Here is a 21621-nt window from a genome sequence, read left to right on the forward strand (position 1 = left end):
TGAAATGACATGCCACCTGCTGACCTAATCCATTTCATTTCTGGTACTAGGATAGCCAAAGCAATTTGCTCAATTTGCAATTGACTATTTACTCTTTAAAGCAGCGATGATTAGATCTAGCGTAAGAAACCACATACTTTATTTATCAAGAATTAAAACTTGAAAGGTGGAAAGTTATCCTTTTTGGAAGAAGCCATTTAAATGTGGTGTATTTTACCTCAGAGAGACTAACTATGCTTTTAGAAAGCTACTTTTTGCTGCTGTTTCCCAGGAAGGAGTACAATCTGCTGATGAGATTTAAGATAACAGAAGTGTTTCTCAGCAGCAGCTGAATGGGACAGAGAACTCAGAGACTGCTATATTTATCTTTAGGTAAATTTTTGCAATTTACTAGAAAAAAATCCGTGTAGCATGCAAGCAGATTAACTCATGTTAATCCAGCAGCTGCTTCTCTGGCAAATAGTAGAGAGGGGTGTATGTCATAGCTGTAGTCCTGCATACACACTCAGGTGCTGGACATACTTCTTTTGTCTCGATGCCAAGAGCCGCATAGGCTGATGTGTTCCTGTTTCCTCAATTTTAATTTTTAAAAATCTTATTAATTCCAATTCTTTCTCTTCACCATTAAATTGAAGTAATTAAAAATTGTAAATTATAGTTTCAGGAGCTTGGACTATGCTCTTGAACATTGTACTTAATAGTTTCATGTATAGTACTGCAATTGATGAATTAAAATTATGGAAGTACCTACTTCATTCCCCTCCCAGAGATGCTTATGTCAGTAAGTAACATGCTGGCAGAATTAAGGTGTCTGCTTCCAGTTCAGCCCTCTTTTATTTCTTGTTGCTTTTTGTGATTCGGCAGCTATGGCATTTGCCTCCCTGCATGGGCCTCTCAGAAGCCAGCTCTCCTGCTCTCCCCAACATGCTCACAGTCAGCAGAACAGGGAAATCACACTGATCAGCACACCACTCAGTTGATCAAAGTAAGCCGGCCACTTTTCTTCAACAAGACCCAGCGGTATTAGTCCCCACGCCTTCTCCTGCCGTGAGCAAGGCCACTGGAACGCTGCTGGCAACATTAGTCTGTGTGTAAAAAAGCTGCTTATGTTCCCTTTACCATAGCTTTGGCCTAGGCCAAGTTAAGGGGGGAAAATAGGAGGCAAATGTCCCGACAGCTAGTATCTCTTCTTTTTAAAACTTGGCGTGAAGCATTTCCTTTCAGTGGCAATCCCTAGTGGCAATCGCTAACTCTGCTGGGGAAAGACTTGCTAATTTTCTTTTAATTGCATAAGAGCAGAGCATTACAGCAAATTGAACATGTGGTGACTACATGAAATATATGATAGAATATGGTCTTACTTTGAGCTAATCACAGGTCTGACAAATATACAAAATTAAAATAAGCCACATTTTTTAGTACTTAATCTCTTGATTCTGTTGCTTTTTATTGTTTGCTGGAGAGTCTTATGTTGTTTTGTAGGGAACCTATGGTTCTCAGTGCTAATTTGTTGGATATAGACAGCAGTTTGCTATTCGTGACTAATGGGTGCATAATTCCCTTCCTTGTAAACAATTGGCATTTCAGTACAGTTTACAATATGGAATGTGGAGGGGACCCCCTGAGTAGGACAGTGGCTGCTCTTTGTCACTTGCAGCTGTGTTTGCAAGGGAGCATGCTGGCAACCAGCAAGGAGAGTGCTGTGACAGGTGGGAAGAGCAAAACCAGAAATATGCTTCTCCTTTCTCCTATCCTCTTTCTATCCCTCCTTCCCCCCCACACCCTCTTCTACCTGACCTTCTGTTTTTCTTCTCTTCCCCTTTTAGAAGCCATCTGTTTCCCTCTACCAGTTCTATTTGGCTTGCAGATGCCACTGTACAGGAATACACTGTGTTGAAGCTAGCCTATGCTTGACCTACTGAACGTATGTATTTGGGCTGGGTTCAACCTAATGGATCAAAGGGAATGGTGAGGGCATAAAAAATTTCATAACTTTTACACAGCAATTATGGAGACTCAAAAGGACAACATACCTTACTATCAGGATTTCAGAAATGATAGAGGACTTTTTAAAGCCTGGCTCTGACAGTTCTGTGTTACTTTCTCTTAGAGATGGGAACAACATTAGTTTGTGTGTAAAAAGCTGTTTATATTGCCTTGGCCTGGACCAGGCCTAGGTCTGGTCAGTAACACAAGCTGTCATTCTGCAGAGCTAGTTTAGCTATTCCCTAACAGACAGCTAGTTACTGCAGAGCTAGTTTAGCTATTCCCTAACAGACAGCTAGTTACTGCAGAGCTAGTTTAGCTATTCCCTAACAGACAGCTAGTTACTACAGAGCTAGTTTAGCTATTCCCTAACAGACAGCTAGCTAATAGTCTGCCTTCTATGGTCTACCTTCAATTATCTATTCCTCAGACATTACTGGTGGGAATGTAAAATGGTACAGCCAGTTGAAAAACAGTCTGGTAGTTTCTCAAAATATTAAACATAGACTTACCATGTGGCTGAGCAGTTATTCCTAGGTATATATATTTCCAGGTATAGATCCTAAAGAAATGTGAAAACATACATTCAAACAAAAAAACTTTTTTTTTTTTTTTTTTTTTTTTTGAGATGGAGTCTTGCTCTGTCGCCCAGGCTGGAGTGCAGTGGCACCATCTTGGCTCCCTGCAGCCTCTGCCTCCCGGGTTCAAGCAATTCCCCTGCCTCAGCCTCCCAAGTAGCTGGGATTACAGGCGTATGCCACCATGCCCTGCTAATTTTTGTATTTTTAGTAGAGATGGGGTTTTACCATGTTGGCCAGGCTGGTCTCAAACTCCTGACCTCAGGTGACCCACCTGCCTCAACCTCCAAAAGTGCTGGGATTACAAGTGTGAGCCACCATGCCCAGCCCTCAAACAAAAATTTCTACATGGATGTTCATAGTATTATTCATGGCACCCAAAAAGTGGAAACAACCCATCAACTGATGGATAGTTAAATAAAGTGTGGTATATCCATGCAGTGGAATATTATTTGACAGTAAAAAGGAATGAAGTACTACATGTAGAATGATACATGCTACAACATGGATGAATCTTGAAAACATTATGCTAAGTAAAAGAAGCCAATCACAAAAGGCCTCATACTGTATGATTCTGTTTGTAAGAAATGTTTAGAATATGCACCTCCCTAGAGACAGAAAGTCAATTAATGGTTGCCCAGGGCTGGGGGAATTGTGGATATGTGTGAGTGGTTGGGGAATGGGGAGTGACTGCTAATGTCACAGGGTTCCTTTTAGGGCAGTGACGATGTTCTGAAATTAATTCTGGGGTTGTACAACTGTGGATATGTTAAAAGCCATTGAATTCTACACTTCAAGCAGATGAATTGTGTGATACATGAATTGTATCTCAATACATCTGTTTTAAAAAAGTATTACATATTTCATTTGGTCTCAGGGCACTGAAATGTCTTTTAATTCAAAGTTATACTGGCTAGGAGAACCCATATTTTCAATAAAGGATACCAGCCTAATAATGGTAATAACTTATTTGCATAGTGTGCCGTTGTTTACCCAGAGTTTTCACATGCTTTATGTAATTTGATCCCCACTGGACCTCACCATGCAGATGAAATTGACACAAAGAAAAAGTGACTTCTCTTAAGCTTACACAACCAAGAATTGGTAGAACAAGTATTTAATCTCAGGCTTTCTGGTTGTTAGTCACTGCCTTCTTGTCAGAACAATGTCAGAACATTGCAGAGAAATAATAATATCTTCCAGACTCTTAATTATGCTTTAACCCTTTCAGTTCTTGAATGTGACTAGAAAAGTCATTCACCTTCTCTGTCTTGCTTTCCTTACGTGAAAAATGGAGATAATAATGCTTCCTAACTAAAAGTCATTTACCTTCTTGACTTGGTTTCTTTATCCAGAAGAACAAACCAGGAATATTTCCTATCTCTTGGGCACATAATGAAGACTAACTAATAAAAAACAATTATAAAATACCTTACCAGTCTATAAAAATGCTTCATAATAAACCATCAAGGAGTATTGTTTTTCCCTTTCTTTCATGTTTTCAACTCCAGCAATGTATAATAGTAACCACTTATGTCACTTGTCGCTAAGGAGTTCAAAGCATTTTACAGACACTATCAAATTAACCCTCCCTACATCCCTATGAGTTACATAGGGAACTGGTATCAAAAGAGCTAGAGCAAAGTAACCTGCCTGAAGCCTTTATCTCAGGCTGGGTCTATACTGTACCAATTGCTCATTAATTTCTCCGTAGTGACATTTGTTTGGTCAACTACATTTATTTTCTAAAAGTTTGTTACTTGTTAAACATGAGAAAAATGTTTAAATAGCCTTCCTGAATCACTTTAAATTAGCTTAAAGTTTATCAGAGGTAAAGCTGTTTATTTTGACCTGCCCATGTCATCCTCAATCTAGACTAGCAAACAGCTCAAACTTCTGAATATACACTTTTGACTCGAACTTTCATCATGGGGAGCAGTGACAACTGTGTGTCTTGCTGCGTGGATGGGAGAAATCCTTGATAAGGATTTGGAAACTATTCTCGTTTGTCCAGACACTCTTCACAGAGCGAAGGCAGGCTTCTTTCTATGTTGTTGGGTTTTATAGTGTGTTTACATGTAGAAAGCTCATTTGCCATCTGCATTACCACCTAGATCTTCACCACTGCCATCATCATTTAATATTATTTTTGTCTTGTGGCGTAATACCATTACCAACCCTTTTGACAGAGAAGATATATGAGGGAAATATATGCGCAAAATGATTAGAAAGGCCTCTGTGAGATTGCCTTAGAATGGCTTCTAATAACCATTAGAAAAGCAGACTGAAGCCTGACCCAAACAATGGAAAACATTAAATCCTGGTGTTTCTCTTGCCCTGTGTGAAGAGAAGCTCTGGTTTGTTGTTGAGGCTATCCTGGCAAGGTTTTTCGGTTTGGGTTTGGTTTGTTTTGGTTTTTGGTTTCTCTTTTGCCATATTGATCTCTCATTTTGCTTGATGGGGAAATACTTTTTTTGCCTCCAGAAGTGGATTTCCCTTGCATATTAGCCTTGTTGGTGTGCTGCCCCATAGGAGGATGGCCCCAGTGCTATTGGCACTGTCCTGTGTACAGTTAATTAAACCTCCTGCTGTGGACCTGGATTTCTGCTGCTGCTGTTCACTGATGTGTGTGAATTGAGTGAAGCACATGTGCATAAGCTCAGGGACACTCATGAAAACAAACCCTGAAAATAGCAAAAGATGGAGTCAGGGCAAAGCCTTCAGCTTTCAAATAAGCTTGGTAATCTGGCTAGCTGAATGCCAGAGCTCACAAAGCTGAGAATTACATTTCTGAAGATAAGACAGACTCTTTTTGTGTTTTTATCTTTTCTTCCCAAAATGTATTGAGTTTTAATATGGTACTTTATCTCTGTAAGCAAGAAAACAGAGCCCGTTGTGAACTCTTGGGCTATTGAGTCCAACCCAGTGAGGAGTTTATCCTCATTTTTCTGGTGACCACATCTCAAGGTAAACCATGAGCAGAGTCTTACTAGGACACCTGGCTGCCATGGTCTCATAAAGGGGTCTTGGAGCAGAAGGGGGTTAAGAAACTCACAGAAGGCAAGAGTAGGGCTTCCAAAAAGTCTAGTAACCTATGTGTTTTAGAGAACAGATAGTGATTTCCTTTGAAGTTAGACCCCTTCTCTTTTTCATTTAACTAAATATTCCAAGAGAGAATCTTGATTTCTAACCATTCTTTTTTTGACTACGTTGTAGTGCTTTGAGTCCTTGTGATTCTGTTTACTAGGATATAAAATGCTAATTTTAGAAGCTCTAAATAAATTTTTTCCAATTCCTAGCTTGCTTACTTGGGTAAAATATAGCAAGTGATTAGATTGGAGTAATAGTAGTGTCCTAAAAACATATCAGCCACTGAATCAGACAACCTCTCTATTCTTTCTCTACCTTTCCCAACTCCCCTCAGCAAGTTTTGACTATGTATTTTTATATGAAATTCATCAGCCAGGAAGTATATTTTTAGCCTCTCCTTTGTGTTAATACCTGGTGTAATAATGTGTGCTAATGCTTATGATCTTTCATAGGGAAAAAGAAATAAACACACATGGTAGACCAGGACAGTACATAGTGAAGAGTTAGCATGTGGTATAGATAATGAGAAGAGAGAAAGCAGGAACAGCTTGGGAACCCAATTGGGACTTTGCTCCAGAAACAGAAAGAATGGAGGCATTCTGAGTCAGGGGAGTCACACAAGCTAAGGCAGCGATATAGGAATGAACACAAAACACAGATAAGAACTTTGCTATATGTGTAACACTTTTCATAAAAAGTGTTGGGCCACAATCAAAAATAGGATTAAGTAGTTATGACAGGACCTGGTACTAGAAGGCCTTATATGACCATACTGTGCTTGCCTAGAACTACACTTGCTTTGAAAGCTTTGATCAGTTCCTATCTTTTGAATGGAATACTTTAGCATTTGAAGGGTAAAATGAGCTTATATTGGAGGAAATAAGGTTTCATTGGCCTGTCTGCTTTTTGTGTGTGTGTGTTTTGCTAAGGCAGTATATTCAGAGAATTAAATCAGTTCTTTATCTTGTAGAAGGGAGTCAGGTATGTAGTTAAGAAAGCAGATTTTTTTCATTAAAAGGAATTTTATTTCATAATTGTGAAATTTTGGCCTGTTTGCTTAGAAATGAGAATGTTTGTGAGTGAAAGCACAGGTTTAATGTTTAATGTTTAAAAGAGTTTGGATAACTGTTACAGAAGCAAAATGGATTTATAACATTGCTTCATAATCTGGGTTACCTGAAAGAATAAGAGAAGTGCTGCATATCCCTGTGTGAAGGTTACACAGGTTGCTACTTGAAATGCTGCTTGTTTGGAAAATAAGATATGAAATCCAAATGGGGGTGAAAAGGGGAGGGGAAAAAGTAGTACTGGGATCACTGGAAGTGTAAAGATTGGGAGTTTCTGTTGTAAGTTTTCATTCTAGATTTGAGTAGGTCAGCTGACCCTCAAATTTCTAAATACTTCATTTACCTCGCATGAATTTTCTTTTTTTTTTTTCTGCTCATTTAAGGTGCATTTGGTTTAATAATGTATTCTCAATAAAGCCAAAAGGTACCTCTAGCTGTACTATAGAACAGCGTTTGAATAGTAGTTTGATTTATCTTCCAGTTTGTTTTCCTGTATCTTGTGTTAATAGTTGCTATTATTTATCTCATTTAAACAGTAGTGCTTAGGTTGAAACTTGATTCTAGTCAGTTTTATTATGATGAGTTTACCATCTTTTCAAATGTAGTACTCCTGTAATGCGTTGTTACTCTATGATGAAGGTAAAAACAAATTTACAGCTGTTAACCACAATCTTAACCTTTCCTCGGTTTGCTTGATTTACTACAAATTAAATTCTACTATGCTTGATATAAATCATTAAGTATATAATTTGAAGCAGTTGCTGTGATCCATCTTTTACTGTTTTCTGCACTCACATCCAAATGTAGAACTTCAAGTCCGAAAAACAGTGAAATGATTAGAAAACTGCCCTTCTGGAGTCCTAAGTGAGCATTTATTTCAATTTGGGTATATGACATTGGGGTCCTCTCAGCTCTGAGTGGGAGATGCAGACATTGCATTCAGGATGAAATGTTTGCTTCTTGACTTGTCTGCCTGATTTAAATATTCATACTTCACCAGAAGGAAAAAGCTGCTGACTTCTAAAAGTGGGTCAGTTTTGTTTTTTTTTTAATGGTCCTTTTGGCACTTTGTAACATGTTAATACTGCCTTAGAGATGGAGAACAGTTTGGCAGAGAGCATCTTTATCACTTCAGGGGCCAAAGCTTCACTAGGCCAGTGGAAAGAGAGGCATTGCAGATATTAATAACTAATAAGACTGTGATATCGGCTTTATTTGCCACTCTGTTTGCTTTTCTAGATATAGAATGTAGTATGTTAACCAGAAAGGATTAATTTGAGGAAAACTTTGTATTGATAAAGGTGATGATGTAAGTAAACAGCAGTAACCTGTATCTTCAGATGCATGGTGTTTCTGAACAAATTCCACAGTTACATAAATTTGTTTTATTTTTCTATTTGGACATGATAACTTTCAAAAGAAGTCCTTGGATAGAATGGGATCATTGATAGGTTGTCAGTCTTATTCCCACATCATTTATTTCTGCTTAATTATTATTTAAAGTGTACTTTACATTGATTGAATTTCTTACATCTAAGGGACCCAAATGGCATTTAAACATGAATGCCATCTTTTTATCCTCACAAAATTAAAATTTCAAGTACCTTCTATCAAAAGGAGGGGTAGGACAGTAGGATGAGAAAGGAAGGAGAGTTAGAGTAATAATAGGAATTCTGGATGGAGAGAGATCTGGAGATCCTGATTACCACATGTATTAGTTTATTCAGGCTGCTGTAACAAAATACCTTAGACTGGATCATTTATAAATAACAGAAATTTATTGCTTACAACTCTGGAGGCTGTGATGTCCATGTTCAAGGCATCAGCAGATTTTGTGAGGGCCTGCTGTCTGCTTCATAGATAGCACCTTCTTGCTGTGAGGACATAGCAAGAAGGTGCTATCTATGGCAGAAGGGGAAAAACAAGCTTTCGTAGGCCTCTTTTATAAGGACACTAATCCCATTCATTAAGGAGGGCCCTCGTGACCTAATGGCCTCCTAAAGACCTCACCTCTTAATACAGTTGCACTGGGAATTAGATTTCAACATATGCATTTTGAGTGGACGCTAACATTCAGATCCCAGCACCATGTCCTAGTCATAAGACACGGATGAGATTGAGAGAGTTCAGGTTGCTTGTTTAGGAGGCATGTTATACATTTCACCAATCTCTTTCTTTAGTTTTCTAGGACTTATAAAAACCATTCAGTGATTTTAGTCCAGTTTCATAACGTGTACCTGGCCCGTCCTGTACCTCAGCGTGGAACAGCTCAAGTGGTGATGAAGTTTCCGGAGTTACACTATCAGACATACTAATATGGCTGCTTCTAGGATCTTCTGGTTTACTGTGAGATTCTAGCTCCCAGTTTACAATGGCCAAATACCTGTCCAGTAGTCTTAAAGTTTGGTTCAAGTATTCGTAAAAATATGGAATATGCGGCCGGGCACGGTGGCTCACGCCTGTAATCCCAGCACTTTGGGAGGCCGAGGCGGGCGGATCACAAGGTCAGGAGATCGAGACCACGGTGAAACCCTGTCTCTACTAAAAATACAAAAAATTAGCCGGGCGCGGTGGCGGGCACCTGTAGTCCCAGCTACTCAGGAGGCTGAGGCAGGAGAATGGCGTAAACCCAGGAGGCGGAGCTTGCAGTGAGCCGAGATCGCGCCACTGCACTCCAGCCTGGGCGACAGAGCGAGACTCTGTCTCAAAAAACAAAACAAAACAAACAAACAAACAAAAAAAAGGAATATGCCCTATTGAGGAATATATTTTGTCATGTGGCTTTCCCACAGGCCCCAAGATGTGCTTGCTTTTTATAAAAAATATTTATTATATTAAGTTGCCTGGCACCCTAAAAAATAACCGGTATAATATTGAACTGGTGCTTCTGAGGAATTATTTATTCAGCTCCCTATAGACAGTGGTTGTGTTCCAGAAGATGTTTTGTGAATCTCAAATCATGTTAAGTATAGTAGGGAAATTGCCATTTTTAACACTTAAGCAGACATACAGGATTTTAAAAATACAAGAGATGAATCCTGTCCCCAGGATCTCATAGTGTAAAATTTTGAGGAATTCTGGGCTCTGTCTTTACTATAAGACACAAGATCCTTTTGTAATAGAAACGGCTACTAGTGTAGTATTTAAGGGTTAAGTGTAATAATGTCATCTGGCATACTTTCAGATGGTTCATGGGAGAAGAAAGATGTATGACAGTTCAGGGGGCGTGGAAGGATATATAGGTATCTGATTTATCAAAGGGATCACTATACTATTCTTTGAACTTTTACGTATGTTTGAAATTTTACAAAATAAAAAGTCTTAAAAATAAATGTTTTCTTTATTTTAAATGTGGGTTTTCATGTATGGAGTATGCTTATAAAGAAACAAATTGGGTAGGACCTGTACCTTTGGAATCCTGACGTATATACATCACTTAATAAATCACACTGCCCCAGAAAGAAGCAGGTAATTTTGGCCTGGCTGTAATTGAAACCAAGATAAAGAGACTTCTGACTTTCAGATTACCCCTTGGTTTCCCAATATACATTTGACTCAGATGACTAAAAAATAATCCGTTTTCATTGTCTTTAGTAGTGTGCAACAAAAAATGTTATTGCTCGAAAGAAGTACGCACAATGCCCAAATCATGGTTGACATAGTAATTTCCTTGAACATCCTAAATGTTTCTAAGATCTCATTTGTTAATGACTTATCTTTCCCACTCTCCTTACTTTTTATCTTTTCTAGCGACATATTACTGTATATTCTAAAAAGCGTTTGTGTATTGGGAAAATTCAGTTATAAAAAAAGGTGACTATTTCCGCTTCTGTATTTGAAACTGTGGTGGTGGGCTATGGGGAAAGAGAGAATAAGAAGGTGGATTTTTATACATGTTTAAAAAGAGAGAAAGAAGTCCATGCATCTAGTGCTTGCCTTATTATATTCACCATGAAAAGTCAGTGAGGGCGACCTATTTACTGTACAGGCGTGTTCAAATCTAGTGCATTGACAAAGGATGGGGCCAACCTGGGAAACTCTTACTCTGGCTAGAGATCAAGAACCTTAATTGTATGTTCCTCTGTGTGTGTGTGTGTGTGTGTGTGTGTGTGTATGTGTCATCTTCCTGTCATTGTAGTTCTAACTAAGGGTGAAATAGATTTATATTTAACCAAAGAGGAAAGGGGAAGCTATTCCTGGGCTTTTGCTATTTAAATAATCAATTCATGAGAAAAAATCAGTGTTATAAGAAAAAAATTGCAGTGGTATTTCAGTTTGAACATACACAGAATCCTCTGCTCTCCAACATGGTATGCAGTTTCACGTAAGATGCTTCAGGATGGAATTGTGAGCAAGGGTTTGTTACCAGCAGGACCTTTTAATACAGTCCTTCAGCGCACACTGTTATTTTTAGTGCACTAGATTGTATTAGTTGCTAAACCCTAATTTTCTAATGTACCACAATAATGAGTAATCCACTATTTTACTCTCAGAGTCATTTTACATTGTACAAGGGCTACAGTACCCCAAGCCCTCACCCCTCCCCTCTTTTTAAATATCACTATTCAGACATTTTCTCTTCTACTTATAATTAGATTGCTAAGTTATTTTGGAATTAAAGAATACTAAAAAAAACTTTTATTGTCTGTGCCAAATAGTATTTTTCTTTGTTTATAACTACCAGTAGTATCATCACTGTAGTGCAGGTATTTCCTTCCAGCACCTCCCCATTTTGCCTCCATCTTTCCTCTGTTCTCCACTGAGGTGGGATCATTATGTTTAATGAAACTCTGTTTCTTACATGACTTGTATTATGTTCTACCCACTAAAGTATAAGAGTAGAGTGAAAAGTCACTTGGGATTACTGCTAGAGGTTGTTCAGAAGAAACCACATCTAGTAACCCTGTTATATCTGGCATAGTTCATACTCAGAAGCCAGCACAAAAAGACTTGGAAGGTTGCATTCTTCTACTGGAACATTTTCAGTTACATGTGCTTTAGGCTTATAAAAGGCCTAATCTCTTTTTCCCAAAAAGTGCTGTTTGTATCAAATAAGAATAAACTCATTTGAGAGTTTTTAAAAATAGATGTATTACTTGGAAGTCTTGGGAAGATGCAGAAAGCTAAACAGATTGATAAGTACTCAGTATTTTTCATTCATGCAGATATTTTTAATCTTAGGGAAATTTTAAAATTATTTCCTCTGACTTTAGTCAAGGACTCTAGAAAGCTGCAGATTGTGCAGTTTTGACTGAGATCCTGATAGTGATCTGTAATTTTAGTTTGTTCTTTATAATATTGACCTTTTGTCTTTACTACTGAGAAGGGTGGAGTGCAATATCAAACTTAATTCAGTCTTTGTAGATCTAAAATTGAGCCTATGCCTCTCCTGCTTTTTAAGATATTGTTGATTCATAGGAGGAATATGACTGTTAGGGTATAGAATTCTTCATGCTGACACCTGCAAGCTTCCTGAGAATTAATATTATAATAAAGATCGTGGTTAGCTACTTCCTTCAAGGTGGGCCCTGTACTGACTGTTCTCAGGCTTCCCCATATATTCACTATGCCTGGGACAAAGGCTTTTGGACTTTTTGCAGCCACACATATATTGATTTAGCTAAACATTTATTTGTAACTATAAGCAGACAAGAAAAAATTACCAGTTCTATGAAGAGAATCAGCAGATTGAAAGTGGGGAATGAAGCTGAGTAATCGAAACAAATTCTCTACCCTACCTATACTGAAACAGCAAATGCACAAAAACAGGAGATAACTTTTTAAATGTTTCATTAGTATTCTCAGTAAGATCTGAGATCATATTATTTCATCAGTAAAACAAAAATAGGCTATTCTCATTACCTTCAGAATAAAAGTCAAGTCTTCAGAGTTGTCTGTCAGACCCCACAACCCATCCTTTTTCCCTACTGTTATTCAGCCCACTCACTCTGCTCCAGTAATTTTGGGCTCCTTGCTGTTCTCTGTTCATGTCAAGCCTGCTCCCACCTTGGGTCTTTATAACACTGTTTTCTCTGCTTGGAAAGCTCTTTGATAATGCTGTGGTTTGAATGTGTCCTCCAAGTTTCATGCGTTGGAAATTTAATCCCCAATGTGGCAGCATTGAAAGATGGGGCCTTTAGAGGTTATTGGATCATGAGGGCTCTCTCCTCAGGAATGGATTAATCAATCCATGGATTCATGGGTTATCATGGGAGTGGAACTAGTGGCTTTATAAGAAGAGGAAGGGAGACCTGAGCAAGTATGCTAGCATGCTTAGCCACCTCGCCATGTGATGATACCCTGTGCTGCCTTGAGACTTTGCAGAGAGTCCTCATGAGCAAGAAGGCTCTCACCAGATATGGCCCCTCCACCTTGGACTTCTCAGCTTCCGTACCTGTAAGAAATAAATTCCTTTTCTTTATAAATTACCTAGCTTCATGTCTTACGTCATAAACAATAGTAAACTAATAATCACACAACTGACTCCTTTACCTCCTTCAAGAGCCTAGAACGGTATGTAGCACATGAGGTGCTCAATAAATAGTTCTTGAAAGAATGAACTAGGCCAGGCGCGGTGGCACACGCCTCTAATTCCAGCACTTTGGGAGGCCGAGGCGGGCAGATCACCTGAGGTCAGGAGTTCAGAACCAGCCTGGCCAACATGGTGAAACCCCGTATCTACTAAAAATACAAAAATTAGCCGGGTGTGGTGGTGCATGCCTATAATCTCAGCTACTCGGGAGGCCGAGGCAGGAGAATCGCTTGAAACTGGGAGGCAGAGGTTGCAGTGAGCTGAGTTTGTGCCACTGCACTCCAGCCTGAGTGACAAAAAAAAGCAAAACTCCATCTAAAAAAAGAGAGAGAGAGAGAGAGAGAAATAGAAGTATACAAGTGAACTCAAGAGAGGGAGGCAGATAAAATGGACTCTGCAAGAAGGTGAATTAGCAAATTAGAAGAAACTTAAGAAATTCTATAATAAAGCAAGTGTCAAAGAGATGGAAATATCGTAGAGAAAATAAACATGGAGACTAGATTTAAGATATTTAAAATTTTATAATAGGAGCTTCAAAAGAAAAGTGATCCTAAAAGGAATTTCAGAAGAAAAAATTTCTGAGCTGAAAAAGCCTCAGATCTTGAGATAAAGCTCTTACTAAGCATCAAGCAAGATAATTTGGAGAAAAAAAAAAAGATTCATCCTGTTGCTAAAATTTTCAAGTATTGTTCAAGTTCTCAAGCAAAGAGAAGAAAATCCCATAAACTTCTCAATAATAAACAGCAACCACCAAAAAAGTTACTTATAAAAGGATAAGAATCAGATAAGCACTGTTGTTTTTTTTTTTGTTTTTTCTTGTTTTTTTTTTTTTTTTTTTTTTTTTGAGACAGAGTTTCACTCTTGTTGCCCAGGCTGGAGTGCGCTGGCACGATCTCGGCTCACCGCAACAGAGGCGGCTCCCAGGTTCAAGCAATTCTCCTGCCTCAGCCTCCCAAGTAGCTGGGATTACAGGCATGCGCCATCACACCCGGCTAATTTTGTATTTTTAGTAGAGACGAGATTTCTCCATGTTGACCAGGCTGGTGTCTAACTCCCAACCTCAGGTGATCTGCCTGCCTTGGCCTCCCAAAGTGCTGGGATCACAGGCGTGAGCCACCGCTCCTGGCTGAGCTCTCCATTTTTTATCAATAGGTCTGAATGGTAGGAGATAATGGAATTTCATAGAGTTCTGAGGGTACAGGATTGTGACACTAGAATTTTATACTTAGGAAAGGCAAAGAAAGATATATTTGGACTCACAAAATATACTACAAACATAGCCTTTCTGAAAAATTTTTGATAGGGATGTGACTGAATTAGTCAAAATTAAAGAATCAGTAAAATAAACAAAACCAAAAAATGATTATTTGAAAAGATCAACAAAATTAACAAACTATTAGCTATACCAACCAAGGGAAAAAAGATTATTATTCTGGATATTCTAGCTAGTTCAATAACATAGGGCAAGAAAATGCAAAATACTGGCCAGGTGCAGTGGCTTTTGCCTATAATCCCATCACTTTGGGAAGCTGAGGTGAGAGGATTGCCTGAGACCAGGAGTTCAAGACCAGCCTGGACAACATAACAAGACCCTCATCTCTACAAAAACAAATTTTTTAAAACATAAAAAATGCTATTGGAACAACAGATATATATCATCATTATTTGCAGATGATCTGATTGTCTACCTAGAGAAACCAGGAAAATCAATGACTTATTACAAATAGTAACAGTAAGGTGTCCATATACAAGGTAAAATCAAAACCAAGAACTTTCCTTTATGTCACCAGTACCCTGTGAGGAAATAACAGTGGAAAAAAATAGTCTAGTCAAAAAAGCAAGAAACCTTTTAAAAGCTAGAAATAAAACTTCACAAGAAATGTGAAGAAATGTGTATAGCTATACCTTTACTCTTACTTAGGGACATAAAAGAGTTTAAATAAATGAAGATCATTCGTACCTTCTTTCTAAATGGGGAGATTGAACATTTTAAGGAAGTTAATTCTCCCGAAATCTGTAAATTTAATTCTCTTCAAAATTCCAGTGAATGTTTTGGGGAATTTGACAGATTGAGTCTAAAGTTCACCCAGATGTAGCCAAGGAAACTTTGAAAAAGAATTAAGGACAATGTTACATTTCTAGCCCAGCTGCCCACTGAACAACTTCACTTCTGTGTCATACTGGCATCTTAAACTCAGGATGTCCTGAACTGTACTCATTATTTTCTCTCCAGTGTTTTCAGTTATGTTCCTTATGACTGTAAAATTTCTCACAGTCTACTACAATAAAAAAGTCAGAATCTTAAACATCAATGGTGATTCTGAAAGCCTTCCTTGATTCTTCCCTTTCTCTCATCTCTGAAATTCAGTCATCATGTTCCGCCAGTCTTCTTCTTAGATATCTTTTTAAATCTATCTTCTTTCCATAAGCACTACTTTAGCCCATGCCATTATTATCTCTTGCCTGGCTTATTTAAAGAGTTTCTTTTTGAATCTTCTTGCTTCCAGCCTTCTTCCCTTCTCTTTACTGTAGCTAGAGTGAATCTTCAAAAATGCAAATTTAAATGGTTGCTTAAAACCTCTCTTGTGTCTTCTCTTTGCTCTTAGGACCAAGTCCAAAATCTTAACATGGCTCGCAAATTTGTATGATACATACCTACTTTCTCCAACCTCTCTTATCTCTCTCTCTCTTCAAACTCTAGACATTTTTGAACTTCTCTCACAACTAAATGGACCCTAGTTTTTCTGTGTCTTTGAACTTACTGGTCTCCCTTCTGAGACACTGTTCCCCTCCCCACCTTGGTGAGCTCATACACATCCTTCAAGTCTCAGTGTAAAACCACTTCTTCCTAGAGGCCTTCTCTGACCTTTAGATTAGGTTAGGTCCACCTGTTGGATGTTTACCCTGGTGTACCTTATTCCCTTTATCCTAACACTCGTTATATTTTATCATAATGATTTGTCTTTCTTTGCTTCTAGGTTTTAAACTCAGTGAGAGTCAGGACTCCACCTGCTTATTCAAGGGAATATTCTCTGTGGCTAACACAATGTAGTGTACCAAATAAGTACATTAAGTGAATGAAGTAACTGACAGAATCAAAACATACTAGAAGGTGATAGTCAGTGAGCAGTATGATGCTGGCAAGGAACAAACAGATTAGCAGAGCAAAACAACTTAAAAATAAAACATTCATATAAATTGGAATTTAATATAATAGAGATAATAGTTCAGATCAGTACAGAAAGATGGATTTTTTTCAGGAAATGGTATAAGAACAATTGGCTGTCCACTTCAGGAAAAAATATCAAGTGATGCTCCTAGTCAGGACTATTTTGATTGCAAATTACGCATTCAGCTCAAACTAGCTAAAGCCAAAAAGAGAGCAGACGTATTGGGAGGATGTTAAGGTATCGTAGAAAGGAGGGAATGGGGGAAGAGTATTCCCTCAGGAATGCAAGAAGCATCAAACCTCTTCAGTTCTCATAGACTAGTTACTCTTTCATTTATATCTTATGTTCTCCACTTCATTTTTACCTACGGTAGACTAACTCTGTGTGGTAGAGAATGTAGCCTTTAGCAGTTTTCAAGTTTTGTCACCTTTTGAAGAAAAGTGTTCTCTGGCATGTTGAAAATACTTGAAGAAGTACTTTGATTTGTGTGGCCAGAGTCACATGCCCACTATCCCCTTGTAGGGCTCAGACCAATCACTGTATCCCGGGAAACTGGGTCATGTAAGACTTCTTACACATATGACATATTGGTTTCTGCAGGTGCATCTGTCTCAGTGTGTGGTTTGGGGGAAGGATGAACATGAAAAGAAAGCCTCCCCAGGAAAGGAGGCGGGTAGCACAGCCATAGATAGCCACTGGGAGACCTGTCATGAGCTGGATAGTCACCGTAATTTTTGTCTGCTGTTACCTCTGTTTTACATCATACTAAAAAACAAATTTAAAGTGGATTAGAGATTTAATACATAAAATTATAAAAATACTAAAAGAAAACAGGTTTTTTGTTCTTTTTATCTTGGAGTGTGGAAGACCTTCCTTAGCATGATAAGAAGACCAGAAACCATACAGGAAAGGACCTAATAATGTAAGAAGATAAAAGAGAGGAGAAACTTTATTTAAGGCAAAGGCGGTAAAAACAAAATTGCAAAAACAGCAATAAAAAATTCAAGAAAGATATTTTTAACACATATGTGACAAAGGGTTATTAGTATATATATAAAGAGTTCTTATAAATCTAAAGTATGAGCCTTCCAAGGGAAAATATGCAATGGCGGGGGGGGGCACTAATATTAAGGCAACTCGCAGAAGAAGTAAAAAACTGTGTATGTCACAGAGAAGGAAACATCAGAGGACAGTAAATATGTGAAAGATGATTAGTTTTATTAGTAATGAGGAAAATGAGATTTAAAACCACAGTGAGATATCATTTTACTTCTGACAGATTGGCAAAAATTAAAATATCCAACAATTATTGGCAAGGATAGAGCAGCAAGAAACGTTATACACTGCTGAATGGAATATAAAATTGTTCAACAACTTTGGAAAACAATTTTTGATTTTCTAGCAAATTTGAAGATGTGTATACTTTATGACCCACCAGTTCTCCTCCTAGATATATACTCTAGAGCAGCACTGTCCAATAGAAATGTAACAGAAAACACATATGTAATTAAAAGATTTCTAGCAACCACATTACAAAAAAGTAAACAGAGTTCTAATCAATTTTAACTATTTGAAATCTGGTGTTTATATTTTACACTTGCAGCACATCTCAGTTTGGGGTAGCCATATTTCAAGTGCTCAATAGCCATACATGGCTAGTACGTAGATAGCATGTTGGACAATGCAGCTCTGAAGACACTCTTACAGACATACAGAAGGACTTGCATGAGAATATTTGTAACAGCCTTGTTAATAATAACAGAAAATGGGCTGAGCACAGTGGCTCACGCCTGTAGTCCCAGCACTTTGGGAGGCTGAGGCTGGTGGAGTGCTTGAGCCCAGGAATTCAAGACCAGCCTGGGCAACATGGCGAAACCCATCTCTACCACAGATACAAAAATTAGCCAGGTGTGGCAGTGCACACCTGTGGTCCCAGCTGCTTAGGAGGCTGAGGTGGAAGGATCTCTTAAGCCTGGGAGGCAGAGGCTGCAGTGAGCCGTGATTGCACCACTGCACTCCAACCTAGGCAACAGAGTGAGACTGTGCCTCAACAGCAATAATAATACTAACAACAATAATACTAACAACAACAGGAAATGAAATCAGTCCAAATATCCTGTGACTGGATAAATTATGGGACACTCCTACAGTGGAATACCATACTGTAGTTTTTAAAAATGAATGAACTGCAGGTATATGTATAACATGGAGAATTTCATAAGACTTGGGAAAAAATACAAGTCACAGAATATATAAAAACTAATAAAACATTATATATGGACACTTATATAAGTGGTAAAGTTAGAAAGAAAAAATTCAGAATAGTGACTACCTTTTGGGCAGAAGGAGAGGGATGCAATTAGAGGCTCTTAGGGATTCCGAGATACCAAAACTAGCCTGTTTATTAGAGATTATATGTACATGTATGCATACATTCATATATATGTACATGTGTATACATGTATATGTACATATATGTACATGTATGCATACACATTCATATGTACATTCACACATGCACTTACACTCTTGTATGCATCATTAACCATATTAAAATCACTGATGGCCAATAAATATGAAGAGATGTTCAGTTTCATTAATCAGAATTATGTTAGAACAATAATGAAATTTTTTTGCTCATGAAACTGATAAATTTTAAGGGTATCAAGTCTGTACTTGATAGACAAACAGGCAGTCCTTAGTCTACTGATGAAAGTATACAGCCTTTTTGGACAGTAGTTTTGGAGTAGGAATCTACATTTTAAATTAGGCTACCCTTTAACCCAGCAGCATGATTTCTAAGAATTTATTCTCAGGAAGGATTCAGATAAGTGAATAAAGATACATTTATAAGGATGTTCATTACAGTTTTTTTTAAAATAATAGTGGAGAATTGAAAAAACATTTGGTGTATTTATGAGTGTACTTGTTAAGAAAAGGAAGTAGACGATACTGATTTTCACATGGAAATGTATTCATGACACATTATTAAATAAACAAAGGACATGGTAGCACACTATGCAGTATATGATCCCAAATTGTTATATAAAATCAGAAAAACATTAGAAACAAACAACAGAACTTATTTCTGGGTTGGAGAGGAGATTACATGATATTTTAATTTCTTGAAAAAAATTAAATGAAATTGTATTACATATATAAATAGGAAGATATGATATTTTTGCTTTTTTATGAGATTGGCATCATTTTGTGTAGCAGGGTGATCCTAAGGACACTGGACATTGCTCTAGACTATCTAAATCAAACTCTGGTGTGTCTCCTTTTGAGAAATTTGTAGAGATTCAAACAGTTTTCTTTTTAAAGCAGCACTTAAGAGTTGGGCTTTGACTGTGATCTAAGTTATCAGCTAATAAAGCTATGGCTTTCATGTCAGTGTAGAAGAGAACAAAAAGATGTGCATTGGGGAAAATTGGATAACTCTGTGACCCGATCCAATCCAGTTCCTTGTACCTGATAATGCTTCTGCTAACTTTAATCAAGCATTTATGTCTCAGCCCATTTCCATAGCCTCTGAGTGAGTGTCACCCCTGAGTACTTACAGATTCTTCCAGCTTTTGAGTATAGTGTTAGTAAAGTCTCTGGAAAAAAATTATTGAGTTCTTTTCCAGACACTATTAGACCTAACAGACAAAGCCAGAGGAAAAAAGAATCTCAGCCAAACCCTTTTGATTTGACCTGCCTTGGAGCACCTGTTAATCTAAAGAGAAATGAACCCACTAACTAAACAATGTAAAATATGTAACTGCCTTATTATGCATGTTTATTACCAACTTTTAAGAAAAATAATGACTTTGTATGGACTGCATGAACAATTAGGTTAAATCCTGCCAGACCTTCACCTCATGGGTCCTGTGTACTATCTTTGGGTTCCTGTTTCCAGGCTCCAGCTCCCATTACCTTCCCTTCCTACTCTGGGCCCCTCCAACAGTAATAGTCTGTGATTCTTTGTTGTTATTTATCCAAGGAAGTGACATAATCAATCTGAGCTACGTTTTCTTGCTGTTAATCTGGCAGTGCTATATGGAAAGGAAGAAATGGGGTGTGGGAGTATAGTTAGAATTATATTATTGTGGCTTAAGGCTAAGGAAACAATTTCTGACACTGGTAAGGGACGAGGTATGGAGAGGAGAGGTTGGAAGGTACATTATTGCAGAGCAGTCGGCAGGATTAGGCATTATTTGGAACTGGGCCACAAGGTAGAGGAAGAAAGAATGAGAGGTGATTCTGAGGCTTTGAGCTTGGGTGGCTAAAAATGTATGGCACTGGAACACAGCTTTACTATGTGATCCCTTGTCATACATGAATTTCCTGTAAAAGTTCGCTCACTGGTATAGGCTCTAGCTTCTTAACAGCTCCGCATTATTTGCATTTTAGGACATTTATTTATTTGTGAACAAATATTGATGGATGCTACTGTTTTAAAATCAGCAATTTCTCTGGTCAGTCCCCTCCACTTCCCCCAAAAAGTAGAAATTGCTCCTGGAAACACACACACGCACGTGTGCGCGCGCGCACACACACACACATACACACACTATGTGGTTTAGAAGAAATGATCTTCACCTTCTTAAAATTACAAATTAAAAAAAAAACAGAAGTAAATATAGTTGAGTGGGAACATAAAATATTTGAATGCAAATTTGAGATTTAGTGAAAATTGGTTTTATTATGTTTATGATGCACTTGTTTAAAAGACACAAGTATGTGTTTTAGGATTAAAGGTTCTTTTTTAATTTTGTGTTCAAGGTGGTGTAAAAGTTAAATTTTAGTAACATTCAGAGAACAGACTAATGAAAAGTAGCTTATTTATACACTTCAGACTGAAAAAGAATGCTTTCCTTGTCTCTTTTTGGATTTTTTTAAAATACTGGTATTGAAATCTGATTATTAGCCCCCATTGGTTCAAAGAAGAATCTCTTGATCATAATATTAGAAGACAAATGGTAAAAACCTGGGCAAATCATTTGGTAAGAATAAAAGATCATACAGGATCGTCTTGTTATGAAAGAAGCATTCTTGATTGGAGCAAGAGAACTTATGGAGAGAAAAAATAATTTTATATTGTCTTGACACCCTTTTAAAGAAATCAGAATAGAAACTAAAAATGTACCTTGATATTATTCTCTGGATAAGCTCTTTACAGAGGCTAGGATTCTAAACCTGCAGTAGCTTTTAAT

At 37.8% G+C, this 21621-nt stretch overlaps 1 protein-coding gene and 1 long non-coding RNA gene across 51 annotated transcripts in view; both read left to right on the forward strand.

Moving 5' to 3' along the window:
• The window catches only part of PHF21A (PHD finger protein 21A), a 191465-nt gene that overhangs the window by 70141 nt on the left and 99703 nt on the right, over positions 1–21621 (forward strand).
• Positions 9449–21011, forward strand: LOC144334248 (uncharacterized). The gene is made up of 3 exons (XR_013403926.1): positions 9449–11756; positions 14346–14812; positions 18266–21011. It is a non-coding gene; the product is annotated as an uncharacterized LOC144334248 (long non-coding RNA).

Source organism: Macaca mulatta, chromosome 14, assembly GCF_049350105.2.
Source record: "Macaca mulatta isolate MMU2019108-1 chromosome 14, T2T-MMU8v2.0, whole genome shotgun sequence".
NCBI lineage: Eukaryota > Metazoa > Chordata > Mammalia > Primates > Cercopithecidae > Macaca > Macaca mulatta.